The sequence below is a fragment of the Cucurbita moschata genome, unplaced genomic scaffold (genome assembly GCF_002738365.1).
Source record: "Cucurbita moschata cultivar Rifu unplaced genomic scaffold, Cmos_1.0 Cmo_Scf00047, whole genome shotgun sequence".
Lineage (NCBI taxonomy): Eukaryota > Viridiplantae > Streptophyta > Magnoliopsida > Cucurbitales > Cucurbitaceae > Cucurbita > Cucurbita moschata.
In genome coordinates, this window is record NW_019268563.1 from 655,631 (window position 1) to 665,322 (window position 9,692).

At 35.2% G+C, this 9,692-nt stretch overlaps 1 pseudogene; it reads left to right on the plus strand.

Annotated features, from left to right (window-relative positions):
• Positions 1-8,959, plus strand: part of LOC111434920 — an 11,846-nt pseudogene extending 2,887 nt beyond the window's left edge.
• Positions 8,960-9,692: the final 733 nt, after the last annotated feature.

Sequence of the window (9,692 nt, forward strand, 5' to 3'; positions counted from 1 at the left end):
GAAGTCACCTTCGCCGAAGCAGAAAAGAACCCGTGCTGGCGGAAGGCAATGCAGGAGGAGATGACATCCATCACTGAGAACCAGACGTGGAGTCTGGAGGATATGCCACCAGGACACCGAGCCATAGGGCTCAAATGGGTCTTCAAACTGAAGCGCAATGAAAAAGGAGAAGTTGTGAAGCACAAGGCTCGTCTGGTGGCGAAGGGCTACGTCCAGAAGCAAGGAGTGGACTTCGAAGAGGTATTTGCGCCAGCAGCAAGGTTAGAATCCGTTCGTTTCTTGCTGGCAATTGCAGCACATCACTCTTGGGAGGTTCACCATATGGACGTAAAGTCTGCTTTCCTTAACGGAGAGTTGAAGGAGACCGTCTATGTTCGACAACCACCTGGCTTCCTGGATAACGACAACCCTAATAAGGTACTGCGCCTGCACAAAGCACTCTGCGGGCTTCAACAAGCCCCACGAGCCTGGAACGCGAAGCTCGACAGTACCCTACTGTCACTGAATTTCAAACGTTGTGCCTCTGAGCATGACATGTACACGTACGGCCACGGCAAAAAACGACTGATCGTGGGAGTGTACGTCGACAACCTCATAATCACTGGAGGCGACGTGGGAGTCCTCTGAAGGTTCAAGAAGGAGATGTCGAAAAACTTCGAGATGAGCGATCTCGGTGTGCTCAGCTACTACCTCGGCATCGAAGTGCAACAGAACTCTTCCGGCATCTCCATCTGCCAAAGTGCATACGCGAGGAAGCTGTTGGACACAACTGGGCTTGTGGACAGTAATCCTACCAGGACGCCAATGGAGGCCCGACTTCAACTAAGGAAGGCCGGCACTACGACGACAGTCGACTCCACCAATTACCGCAGCATTGTCGAGAGTCTGCGCTATCTGGTAAACTCTCGTCCTGATCTTGCTTATTCTGTTGGCTATGTGAGCAGGTTTATGGAAGCACCTAGGGAGGAGCATCTAGTGGCTGTCAAGCGCATCCTGCGCTATGTAGCCGGAACTAGAGGCCGGGGTGTGAGATATTGTGCAGGGAGTGGAAAGGAGAAACTCAAGCTGGTCGGCTACAGTGATAGTGACATGGCCGGTGACGTTGATGATCGTAAGAGCACCAGCGGAATGATCTACTTTGTCTCAGGCGGCGCGATCTGCTGGCAATCAACAAAACAGAAGGTGGTTGCTTTGTCTTCTTGCGAAGCAGAATACATCGCCGCTTCGATGGCAACAACACAAGGGATCTGGCTTGCACGACTAATGGAAGAACTCATCAGGAGAGAAAGCGATCCACCAATGCTATACGTAGACAACAAAGCTACGATCTCCCTTATCAAAAATCCAGTTTTGCACGACCGGAGCAAGCACATAGAAATCAGATTCCACTACATTCGAGAATGTGCAGATCGAGGGCTCATCAAGATTGATTTCATCCGAACAGAGGAACAACTTGGAGACATTTTCACCAAGTTCCTGGCGCGGGTGAAATTTGAAGAACTACGCTCAAAGATCGGAGTTCAAATAATAAGGTACAGCTTTTAGGAGGAGATTGTTAAATAAAAGCCATGCCTTATTTAGTTACATCTTAATTCACGCGAATGGAGAAGCGTGATTCTAGGAGCCATTGTTTTGGCAATTTGGGCGAAGTCTTCGCCCACTTCTTCTATTTTTGTATATTTGTTTTTTCTATTTTTGTAATTAGATTTGTTATTTAAACCGTTCAACTGAAGTAAAATAAAAACATCGAGTCTTCAGCATTATCAGCGAATCTCTCACTCTCTCTCCTTTTACTTCCGCTAATTTTTCCTTCGAAGAAACCTTCGGCCAATTTTTCGTCCACACTGTCTTCCGAATTGCCAGAGTCAACAAAGCTGACATCTTTGTTGGGTATAGCATTATATCCAAAGCTTACAGAGTTTTTCAACCACACACTAGTCGTGTTATTGTGAGCTAAGATGTTCATTTTGCTGGAAATGAACAATGGAATTGGGAAGAACTAACGAAGGTGAATCAAATTTCTAATGCACCAAACAATTTAATCTTTGGTAGCATGTTAGAAGAGTCTGAAGATGAACGACTAAAAGAGTCTGAAGATGAACAACAAGATGCTTTGGTTGATGATGCACCTGTTAGAGGAGGAGCCTTCGGTGATCAAGAAAAATAAAACCAGGGAGTTGGTTGATCGACCTCTAAACAGAAAGATAATTGGAGTAAGATTGGTGTTCAGGAAAATGCTTGGAGTTCATAGCATCTAAACAAGGAGGAGTGTTAAAGATCATGCATTTGTTTAGATTGCTGTATCTGATTAAATCGTTAGGAGTTAGATTTAGTTTTAATTTGATTTAATTTTGATTTGATTTAGTTTTGATTTGATTTAGTTTTTGATTTGTTTTTGGGTTTGTACCAGATTTTCTGCCGATTTAGAGAGAATTTTTGCTCTTCATAATTCAATCTTCCCATCAACTATTCAATCACTCCCTCCCCACTAACAATTTTCTATCTCAGTTTTAGTATTTTCTTGAGGGTTTATAAAGCATTTGATTTGTGTTTTCATTTTTGTACTCAGGTTTCTTTATAAGTTTCTTTTCACTGTCATGTGCTAAATTCCCTTTGCAACATTTGGCTCAAAAAACTTTAATATTGTGTTTTAGCTATGTTATAATATCACTTTGATATCTTATAATAATCTATTACTTACTTTTTATATTGCCAAGAATCAAAATGACAAAGATAAAATCTGTGTCAATCTCTTTAGCAAGAGCGGTAACAATCCTTTATGGCATTCATTGATCTGTCTTATGCTACTAGTTTTGTTCGTCGACGTATGACGAATCCTAGAAAAGGGCACCCCGAAGCAACTAAGTGGATTCTAAGGTATCTAACTGCTTCCAAGTATGCTAGACTACCATACAAACAAATTCAATCATCTTACGACGGATTATATGGTTATATGGATTCAGATTATTGAGAGTAGTCCCACGTTATTGATTAATTAAGAGCAAAATCATGGTTAAAAGTAAGGAACACCGTTTTCATTGAGTCCTTGTATGACGAATCCTAGAAAAGGGCACCCCGAAGCAACTAAGTGGATTCTAAGGTATCTAAGTGCTTCCAAGTATGCTAGACTACCATACAAACAAATTCAATCATCTTACGACGGATTATATGGTTATATGGATTCAGATTATTGAGAGTAGTCCCACGTTATTGATTAATTAAGAGCAAAATCATGGTTAAAAGTAAGGAACACCGTTTTCATTGAGTCCTTTTGGAAAAACTAAAAGTAAAGTCATAATAGCTAATGTTCAAAGTGGACACTGTCATACTATTATGGAGTTCGTGATTCTTAATATGGTATCAGAGCCATGTTCTTAATTTAGCCATGTCAATAGAATCCTCAAGTGTCGAACAAAAAAGTTGTGTACCACGAAGGTGTAGTTAAAGGTGATGTAAGCATCGAACAAATGGTATAATTTGTTCGAGGGTTCTAGAAAAGGAGTTGAGTCTCGATTAAGGGGAGGTTATTCGAGAGCTCCAGAGAAGGAGGTATTATGGGAGACTCTATGGTGTTCTTTGCTCGAAGATAGAATTGTTAAGGATTATTGAAGAGAGTAGTTGATATGAACCAAAAGACATCAATCCTACAATATACTTCAATGAAGATGTGAAGAAAAGGTTGTCAAAATTACCAAAAGATGTTTCAATTCATGCTACATTGAAGAAGAATAAAGTTTGATTGTTGTAAATTTTGGGTAGGTTATAATTTAGAGTTATTGTATTTTAAGACTTTTTATTTAATTTCGGTTACATTTACATAATGGCTAATTATGGCCATAAAGTGTGAATGTTACAACTTTTGGAATGCCTTTAATAGTTTCATTTTGAGGCTGTATAAAGCCATGTTTGTTGTATTTGTAATGAGACTTAGAAGATATAGTAAAGAAGCATTTGTGCTTTTCTTTAGCCGATGGCTAAGTTTCTTTGCAATTCTATGTAGTTTAGATTGCATGTAGAATCATTCAAGCTCGACATGATCAATCTTGCTTGTGGAGTGATTCGAATCTCAAACAAGTGTTTGAGATATTTGATCAACAAGAATCATTGAAGCTAGACATGATCGATCTTGCTTCTGGAGTGATTCGAATCTCAAACAAAGTGTTCTTGGCTTGAGATATTCGATCAACAAGGTAATCCGAATCTTATTCCCCTTGTATTGATTCCTTATCTTATCATTTGGTATCAGAGCTTCAGGCTCAAGATCGGATATATGTTTCCTTTGCGTTTCTTCTCAATTTGATTTTTATTTATTTTCATCTTTTTAGTTTTTAATCGACCCAAAGTTCAAAATTCAATCTTTGCTCTATTTAAAATTTTGAGAGGTGAGAATGAGAGCTTCATTTGTGTAAATGAGTGCAAACAGAGTGGCCTAAAATTCCTTGAGTGTATACACGTGAGAGAGTGTTGTGAGGTCCTTTGTATTTCCATAACTTATTTTTTGCAGCAAAGTTTCACAAATAGATTCGAGGACGAATCCTCTTGAAGAAGTGGAGAATGATATGAACCAAGAGACATCAATCATACAATATACTTCAATGAAGATGTGAAGAAAAGGTTGTCAAAATTACCAAAAGATGTTTCAATTCATGCTACATTGAAGAAGAATAAAGTTTGATTGTTGTAAATTTTGGGTAGGTTATAATTTAGAGTTATTGTATTTTAAGACTTTTTATTTAATTTCGGTTACATTTACATAATGGCTAATTATGGCCATAAAGTGTGAATGTTACAACTTTTGGAATGCCTTTAATAGTTTCATTTTGAGGCTGTATAAAGCCATGTTTGTTGTATTTGTAAGGAGACTTGGAAAATATAGTAAAGAAGCATTTGTGCTTTTCTTTAGCCGATGGCTAAGTTTCTTTGCAATTCTATGTAGTTTAGATTGCATGTAGAATCATTCAAGCTCGACATGATCAATCTTGCTTGTGGAGTGATTCGAATCTCAAACAAGTGTTTGAGATATTTGATCAACAAGAATCATTGAAGCTAGACATGATCGATCTTGCTTCTGGAGTGATTCGAATCTCAAATAAAGTATTCTTGGCTTGAGATATTCGATCAACAAGGTAATCCGAATCTTACTCCCCTTGTAGTGATTCCTTATCATATCAAGAGTAGTCCTACCTTGGCTAATTAAGAGAAAGATCATGATTTTATAAGTAAGGAACACCATCTCCAATTGTATGAGGCCTTTTGGAGAAACCAAAAGTAAAACCTTGATAGCTTGTGCTCAAAGAAGATAATATCGTACCATTGTGGAGGTTCATGATTCTTAACAAAATTTTCAATGCATGACTGCCACATTCCAGGATTCCAACGTGATGTATATTCCGTTTTGAACAAGTTGAGCTTATTTACTCACCAAGTGAAATTGAAATCTTAAAAATAAAACGTTTAATTAAAACATAATACTATGCAAACAAGGAAGAAGAGAAATTGTGTACAACCTTATGATTGAGAACAATAAATACATGTGTGGTTCTCTTGTCAAACAACGTGGACCACATGAAAAGGACATTGGCTCAATTTTGTCTCCCAACTTTTGTGTGTTCATAATGAACGTGTAAATCAAACCGGATGATCAATTACCAATCTAAAAAAAGAGTACATAATCATTGACATGTGACATACTTTAGTTAATATCATTATGGAAAGCATTGTTCTTACTTGCCGTCTCTCACCATTGCAAATAAAATCAATCCCAATCCCAGCATAACAACTCATGTCTAACAACTCAATCTTATTGGTCGCAATATTCTCCTGCAACAATGTTATGTTACTTACCCTTCACATATGAAAGTAAAAACTATCCCTACAATTCAACATGAATCCTTTTAGGATGCTTTCTTCTTACTCGTATGTTTCCTTAAAAAATGCTCTTAAATTGCTCAAAACAAAACATGCTTAGCTTTAGAACTTTATGATTGAGCGACCGTAAAATAATGTGCACCTTATTAGTATAGACAATGATTGTCAACTCTTTTAGGCTTTTTTTTTTTTTTTTGAAATTTTGATGAACGAAAAGAATCGTTTTTAAAACATCTTCTAATAATGTGTGATAGTATAACATATTCTATAATTTTAATTTTAATTAAGGTATTATGGTAAAAAAATAGTCCTAAAGTTTGTTTATTACATATGCTTTGCTCTTTAAAATTGTAATATTACTATGAACTATTTACCTTTTTTTAGAATAGATATTCAGTTAGAATGTTGTACAAAAAAAAAAAAAAAACTTAGAATAATGTTGTATAAGACAATAATTAAAACTCAAACTACAGTCACACCGCTCCAAGCCACATACACAATTTTCATCTAAGTTTTTGTATCAATCATCCTTAAAAAAAAAAAATTCACACATGCTAAAAGCTAGTGGTCATTACGATAGATACATATTCAAAGCCGTGTGGGTCACTATAATAGATACATTCTCAAAGTCGTGTGGTTCACTATGATAGATACTAAAAATTTACAAAAGAAAAATTAAATTATTATAGATTTAGTGACAACCTTCACAAAAACTATGAACACGACTTTTAAAAGTAGGACCCATATAGAAAAAAAAATAATTTTGTGTTCCTCGTGACCTTAATTTTTGTCATGACAAGCAATAACACATGTGAGGAACATCTAGCGGCGATTCATTGAAGATTATAGTGGCCTTTTTTATTTCACCCACTTAGATTGTGAGGATCTTGAGAAAGACTAAAATGCAGACAAGAACAAAGAGAAAGCAGTAATGGACAAAGTAACGCCCATTAATAAATGAACTAGTTGTAGTTGACCTTGTTTGCCCTGTCAACAATATTATGATGGATGAAGCTGACATCGATGCAGCGAGGAAGGAGATAAAAATTATGATAAGGTTAATTTTGAAAGACCTGCACTCAACTGCGTTAGATGGTGGACAAATCAAACTCGAGACTAGTGAAAAATAAAATGAACGACAAACTAATATCGACGACTAACTCGAGAATGAAAGTACTCCATCAAAGAAATTTATAATGCAAATAATATTCGTTTCTATCTAGAATATTTTTTTTTAAAATATAACAAAGAAGTGTATATCATGGAACAGCATACGACTTTGAGCATGTCGTTAATAGTTCTAATGAGAAATAAAAATTTAATCGATGGGATAAATGGTCCAACTAATTTAATTTTTAGATTTAAATAGATGAAATTAAAAGCTTCTACCAAATTTCTCCACTTAAAAAGTTAGATCCAAACACACGTTTATTTCCTTTTGAAAAGCAATGGTTATGTATGGATGAATTCCTCAGTGTAGTTGTAACCCTTTTGTAGTGTGTAGTGGGTCACACAGCCACCAGCCACCAGCCGGTTAAAATTTAATGAAATGGTACCCTTCAAAACACTATTCTTTTCTTTCTTTTACTAAAAAAAAACATAAAAAAGTAAACAATCATCATCGTGTAACATTAGTCTCTTTCTTCTTTGTCTTTTTTGAGAGACAAAATATGTCTCTGAGTAATAATTTTAATCGTCAATTTGAAATGGTCTCTTTTAAATTTTGGAACGTATTTTTTTAAAAAAAAATATAATCTAGGAAGTTTTTTTAGAACTTTTAAGTTTATTTGTTATTATTTTTCACCTAATTCTTTTTTTTACATTGGACCTAATATATTGTAATGGTTTATTTGGTATATGAAGGTGGTGGAAGAGCACTGAGCTCGGACAAAAACTCGATTTTGCAAGGGATAAATTGATGACAAATTTCTTTTAGTCGGTGGGAATGGAATGCGAACCTCATCTTGGATATCTTAGAAGAATGTCTACAAAAATTGCTCCAATAATAACAATAATTTATGATGTTTATGACGTGTAAGGAACTTTGAATGGACTTGAACTCTTCACTGTCGAGAGGTAACTTTTACCCACTAAATCGAACAAAATTTAACAAAAAAAAAAACAAAAACAATGAAAAAGCTTTTCAAAGACGAACCATTTGTGTTCAAAGTTGTCTTAATTAATAAAAGAAGGTTTTATTCAACTAATGATTATAGGTTGATACTTTCAGATGGGATATTGGCGCAATTGATTCGTTGCCTAACTACATGAAGATATGTTTTATTGCTCTCCCCAATACAATCAACGATAGACTTTCGATGCAGTTAAGAATCATGGAGTCAATGTCATTCAATATTTAAGAAAAATGGTAAATATTTTTTTAATCATTTTTTTTTTCACTAAGATAATTTTATGATACCCTAACTCCTTCGACATTTAAAATGTTGTAGTGGATAGATTTATGCAAAACGTTCTTGATAGAGGCAAGATGGCACTACACCAATTATAAGCCGACATTCCAAGAGTATTTAGACAATGCATGGATTTCAGCATCGGGATCTCTTCTTCTCGTTCATGCTTACGTCTTTGCTACAGACTCAATAATGAAAGAGGATTTGGAATACTTGGAACACTATCCTGATATTCTTCGACATTCATCCATGATCTTTCGTCTTACCAATGACTTAGCTTCATCATCGGTATTTCTTTTAAAATAAAATTCTTCATGCAATTAATTTCCTAATTTTTGAACATCTAGACCAATAACACTAATATTGAAAATTTTCTAATTCACAGGAAGAAGCAGAGAGAGGCGAAGTTGCTAAGTCTCTCCAATGTTACATGAATGACACAGGTGCCTCTGAACATGAAGCACAAAGATATATAAAGGATTTGATTATCGAGTCGTGGAAGAAATTGAATGAAATTCAAACGTTGAATTATTCAGTGATCATCTCTAAAGATTTTATTGAAATTGCTTTAAATGTCGCTAGAATTTCTTACATAGTCTACCAACATAGAGATCGAACACACTATGGAAGATCAAGAGACCAAGGATTGTGTCTCATCTTTATTCATCAATTCTACATAGAATCACACATTGACAACAAATATTATATTGACAACAAATATTATATATTGTTTAATGATGGTTTATTTAGTGAATTTATGAGAGAAAAAATAGCATATAATAAATTTAAAACTGTAACGTCCAGCTTCTAAAACATGATTAGATTATGACTATTCTTACATGCACATTACAAAAATCTTTTGAAGTGTAAAACCCGCAATTATTTTATATTAAACATGCTTGCAAAACAACAAAAGAATGAGAAAAATTTATGCCCAAACAAAATTCTATTTTATGACCTTTGTAGCAAACATCTAGTAAGTGACTCTATTACTGGAACTTACCGATGCAATTTCACACCCTCATAACTTTAACTAACTTGATTATAGTGAAATCTAAAACCTTCTACACATGTACACAAAACCCTTGAAGTATGTATCACTTTCATGCACCTTAGGCAAGCAAATTAGAAAGTCTAAACAAGCTTCAAATTATCAATGATGATTTATGTTGTCAATTCAAACAAAATATGTATGTAGAAATGTTTACTTTTTTTACTATTTATTGATGACTATAGTTGCATGAGTTAAGTTTACTTCCTACGACATAAGTCAGAAACCTTGGAGAAGTTCTAAAATTTTAAAGCTACGGTGGAGAATCAAACTGGTTTTCACATTAAAGTTCTTCGCACAAATAGATGTGCGGAGTTCATGTCTAAAGAATTCGATTTGTTTTGTGTAGGAAAAGACAACCA